This window comes from Rhamphochromis sp. 'chilingali', assembly GCF_963969265.1.
Source record: "Rhamphochromis sp. 'chilingali' genome assembly, chromosome: 14".
NCBI lineage: Eukaryota > Metazoa > Chordata > Actinopteri > Cichliformes > Cichlidae > Rhamphochromis > Rhamphochromis sp. 'chilingali'.
The window spans coordinates 27,743,082-27,748,899 of NC_137941.1; positions in this window are offsets into that span (position 1 = coordinate 27,743,082).

Here is a 5,818-nt window from a genome sequence, read left to right on the forward strand (position 1 = left end):
ACAATATGGATAAATAGGATTGCTCATTTGAGTGAGTATATTGCACAGTGATTATTGCACAGTCAAATATAAGAAAGAGACAAAAAACAAATATTGCAAATATTGCATAGTGTAGAAAAGCACCTACAGCTCAGTTGTTCCCGCCCTCCCTTGTCCCCCTGTTTCTCCTCCCTCTCCCCTCCAGTGAGGAGTTAAACAGTCTGATGTTGTGTGGGACAAAGGAGTTTTTAAGTCTGTTGGTTTTTGACTTTGGGAGAAGCAGCCTGTCGCTGAATAGGCTCCTCTGATTGTTTACGACCGTGTGCAGAGGATGCCCGGCATTGTTCATAATGTCCATCAGTTTCTTTAGTGTCCTTTTCTCTGCCACTGTCACCAGAGTGTCCAGCTTCATGCCGACCACAGAGCCAGCCTTCCTGATCAGTTTCTCTAGCCTGCATGAGTCCTTCTTTGCTGTGCTGCTCCCCCAGCACACCACAGCATAGAAAAGGACTCCTGCGACCACTGACTGGTAAAACATCCTCAGGAGCTTCCTGCAGATGTTAAAAGACCTCAGCCTCCTGAGGAAGTACAGTCGGCTTTGGCCTTTTTTATACAGGAGCTCTGTGTTGCATGACCAGTCCAGTTTGTTGTCCACCCACAGCCCGAGGTACTTGTATGTGTTGACCACCTCCACCTCCTCCCCCTCTATCTGAACTGGCAGTGGACCTGGTCTGGACCTCCCGAAATCCACAACCAGTTCCTTGGTCTTTGAGGTGTTGAGTTGCAGGTGGTTTGTGCGACTCCATGCGACAAAGTTCCTCACCAGACTTCTGTACTCCTCTTCTTGATCATCCCAGATACACCCCATGATGGCCGTGTCGTCTGCAAACTTCTGAATGTGACATAATTCAGAGTTGTAGCAGAAGTCAGAGGTGTACAGGGTGAAGAGAAGAGGGGACAGCACAGTTCCCTGTGGTGCTCCTGTGCTGCTGACCACTGTGTCAGACGTGATGTCCTTCAGCCTAACGTACTGTGGTCTGTCGGTGAGGTAGTCGGAGATCCAAGCCACCAGGCAGGGGTCCACCTCCATCCTGTTCAGTTTTTCCTGAAGCATACAGGGCCAGATGGTATTAAAGGCACTGGAGAAGTCAAGAAACAGGATCCTGACCATGCCTTTTCCCCCATCCAGGTGTGAGTGGGCTCTATGCAGGAGGTACAGGATGGCATCCTCCACTCCGACACCCGCCTTGTAGGCGAACTGTAGTGGGTCCTGGGCATGTTGTACCTGTGGTCGGAGGAGGTTGAGGAAGAGCCGCTCTAGAGTCTTCATAAGATGTGACGTCAGTGCTACCGGTCGGAAGTCATTCAGCTCATTGGGCCGGTTCCTTTTGGGGACTTCCATAGGGCGGGCACTCTCCCCAGTCGCAGACTGAGATTGAAGACTCGTTGTAGCGGCTCCCCAAGTTCAGCAGCACATGCCTTTAGCATCCTAGGACACACCTTGTCTGGGCCTGCTGCCTTTCTGGGGCGAAGCTTCCTCAGTTGTCTCCTGACCTGATCCACTGTGACACTGGGAGATGTTGGGGAGGAGGGGAGGGGGGGAGATGTCTTGCTGCTGAGAGAGGGATTGGAGGAGGGGGGTGTCATGGTGTCAGGAAGGGGGGGAAGCGAGGGAGGTAGGGGAGTGGGGAGAGGACTCTGTAGTAAATGTAGTAAATATATGTATGCTTTTAGAAATAATGCAAATTCATTAAAAAAAAGTTACGAGTAAACTCCCTACAGGCCATGGGACTTCCTAAAATTTGCACAGAGCCAAAAATAAATAAATAAATGGATGGATTAAAACAAAAGTACAAAGGAGAAAAAGACAATGAATGAATTATTAATGAATTATTATTATACGTGGATGAATGAATTGTGTTTTTGTGTATTTCATTTTCTTAGTAAAATTTGAGTCAATAGTAAGTTTAAAAATATTATTGTTATTATTATTAATATTATTAATAATATTAATAATTATTATTATTATAATAATAATGCATTTTATTTGAGGGCGCCTTTCAGAAACCCAAGGTCACCTTACAAAGAACAAAATGAATAAAAGGAACAATAGTCATAAAATACATAAAATAAGTTAAAATTGCAAAGCAGAACTTGACAACAGATAAAATCAGCACTAAAGCGAATGAACCAGTTTAAACAGATGTGTTTTGAGCTGTGACTTAAATACGGAGAGGGAGTCAATATTTCTTATGGCTGGAGGAAGAGAGTTCCAGAGCCGAGGAGCAGAGCGACTGAAAGCTCTGTTCCCCATAGTAATAAGGTGTGAGGACGGAACAGTAAGATGAAGAGCAGATGATGATCTGAGAGGGCGGGAAACAGTGGTGATATGGAGCAGGTCACACAAATATAAAGGAGCAGATTTATGGATACACTTGTATGTAAGAAGTAAGATCTTAAAATTTATCCTGGCTTCTATGGGCAACCAGTGAAGTTGCTGAAGAACTGGGGTAATATGAGCTCTTAACAGAGTACGAGTTATGACCCAAGCTGCAGAATTATGAAGAAGTTGGAGTTTATGAAGGGACCTTTTAGGGAGACCAAATAGGAGGGAATTGCAGTAATCAATACGGGACGTAATAAGACTATGGACAAGGATGGCAGCAGCATGGGGAGTAAGGAAGGGACGGAGTCTGTTAATATTACGTAAGTGGAAGTAAGCAGACCGTGTTATGTAATTAATGTGAGACTGGAATGAAAGAGTATTATCAAGTATGACACCCAAACTCTTAGCCTGAGGGGAGGGAAGGGTAGGAGAATTTTCAATGTTAATGGAAAAACTGTGGGATTTGGTTAAGATAGATGGTGTACAAACAAGTAAAGCTTCAGTTTTATTACTGTTAAGTTTGAGGAAATTGGAGGAGAACCAGGATCTAATCTCAATAAGACAGTCTGAGAGGGAGGGAGGTGGGAGGGATGAATTGGGTTTAGAAGAAATGTAGAGCTGGGTGTCATCGGCATAACAGTGAAAATTTATATTATATTTTCAGAATATATGACCAAGAGGAAGCATATAAAGAATGAATAAAAGGGGCCCTAATACTGAACCCTGGGGCACACCAGCAGAAACAGGATAGAGACTTGAAGAATGGGATTTAAATTGTGGCACATCCGCAGTGAACTTTGCTGTGAAAATGATCTAAACAAAAGGAGTGCTGATTTCGGAATCTTCAAGTGTATGATAAGATCAAAATAAGCAAAATTGCATTTCATGTAATTAAACGGTTTTTTTAAGAAAAAACTGAAAACAATGACAGTTACAAATGTATTGTGCATTAAACAAGTTCAAACGTGGTGATAGAGCCAGCTCTGTTGCGGGTCATTTTGACCTGTACTGTGTAAATCCACTCAGAGTTGTCAAAAAACTGCAATAATAACCCCCCATTCTCTGCGGCCTGCTGGAGCGGGGGGGCTAGGAGGAGGAGTTGGCCGTCCGACTGCGGTCTGGAGTGTGGGGCCTCCCTGCTGCTGCGGAGTCGGGGCGGTCTGCCTCCCCCCACCGCAGGGAAAAGGGTAACACCACCTGGGTCTGGGTGCAGTTCCCCCCTCCAGGGGCAAGGGTACCTAGACCCGGTTCATAGAGTACGCTTGGGGAGTGTGATCGTGTGTACAGCGTCTCTTTATGTCTGTCTCCACTTTGGTTGAGTGCATATGAGAGCATGAGGGTGGGAATGGATGTTTGTATATGTGTATGCCTGTATGGTCTGTGTCTATATGTCAGGTTGGGTGTCAGGCGCCACCTCTCTGGGGACATCTCAGGCCCTCCAAGGTTTGGAGGCCTATCTCCCCCTACCACCACTTCCCCTGCCAGTGGCGGACTCCCTCAGGTGTCGGTGCGTTGGTGGTTCTTTGTGTCCGGGGATGGGCATCCAGGTACACACCGGCTCACTCCTTAGCGGCCGCTTATCGGGGCCTGGAGCCTGGGGCTCGCTGGGGCCACTTCGGAGGTTGGGTGCCCCCGGCCTCTCGGCCTGGGTCTCGGTCACTCAGGCACGGCTGGCTGCCGGCGGAGCTCACGGGCGCGTCACTGCAACTCCCCCCTGGCTTCTGCTCCGCGGCTGCTGAGTGAGCCCTCATCTGAGACTCTCCTCAGCTCTTTCTGGGACAGTGGCGCGGCTGCCCCTCTGTTGGTCTTCCTTGGTCTCTTGTGTTCTGGGGGCCTCTGGATGTCTGGAGTTTTGATCTCCTCCATACCTGCTTCATGCCCTGGAGGACGGGGCTGTGGCCCCCCCACACCCTCTAGCAGATCATTACATGAAGGAACCTTTTTTAAAAAAAAAAAACAAGCGCGTCCATGCTCACAGGTGTACACACGGGTGATCACACCCACAAACTACACCCTTTTTGGCTCCTACCTCAAAGCACACTGTGTTCTGTTGATCTTATGTGCTGCACAATAATGTTTAATATTTAGTATTTACTGTCATATTCCCATATATCATTGTGATGTTGTTTATTCTATTACTCTTGTTCTGTTCTGCTTGTTTTCTTTTTTCTTTCTCAGCAGGTGATCCAGGTGATCGATATATGCATTTTTTTTTTCTCTGCTCATTCTGTTGGTTTATGTTTTTTGCCCTTCTCCCCCGTCCCTCTTCTCAGCTGTTTCTCTTTCCCTCTTTCTTTCTCCCCTTCTTTCCCCCAGTCAAGTCTGTCCCGTATTCAGTAAGTGAAAATAAAATAAACAATAGAAGGTGAATCAAATGGACCATTACGGCAAGGCTGGGATGGTCAATTTGGTAAAGTAAATCCGTTGGGCATCTTTCTTTGCCTTTAGACAACAATTCTGATGGCAAAAGAGCCAAACGGGACAGGCAAAACAAAAAACAAAAAACTGCAATAAAACAAAAGCAACTTTACTTTCCATTAGATAAACATTTAGACATACAACACAGTTTGACTTTCCATAACTATTTGTAGGAACAATTTAGTCGAGGTTTCGTTCTTACAAACACATTTCTTTTGAACTTGCCTGATGTTCTCAGTTTTTCAATGTTCAACATTTTCAATTTTGTCCACATGATGGACAGAATGTAACTGTGCTTTCTGTAGATGTACTTCTTGCATTTCTGACAAAAAGTGCTTGTTTTAAAACATGAATCTTCCTAACTTAGATTTAAGACAAACGATTTCTACGTCTCCTCCAGCCTCAAAAACAGATGACAAACCAATCGACACACCTGAGTTACTGACTCTGTTATATCCACTCACTCTCACTGGCTCTGTTTATTACTGATCACTGTGTAACTGCTGTAAATTCACAGTAACTGCCACCTCCTTACAAATGTTTATTGCATTAACCACACTTGTACAGACTGTATATAACTACCAATTGGTAGTTATATACAGTCTGTACAAGTGTGGAGAGTTAACTCTCCAGTCATGTTGATGGATTGCCTATATTGGCTGAAAATATTCATTTCCAGGAAAAAGACACAGGCAGACGATGCTTACAGGATGTGATGTGACAACACTAATGAAATATTGATGTGTCATAGTTGTCCAAGGCGTATTTCACTGTTATGGAAAAAGAAAATATTAAAATCATGATGACCAATTGGAGTGGTGATTTCTATGATTTTGTGTATATAATTTGGCATTTCTTACTGATGTAGGCCAAAAATAAGTACATGATATCATTTCATTCAGTTCAAAGGTTTATTTGCATGACGCACAAACAGACACAGTTGAAAGGTACAAATGTATCGTGCATGAAACGAATTCAAACGTGCTGCAGATGTGTGTCACAAGTTGATCTGGCTGTAGGCTGTGGTACTTGGCC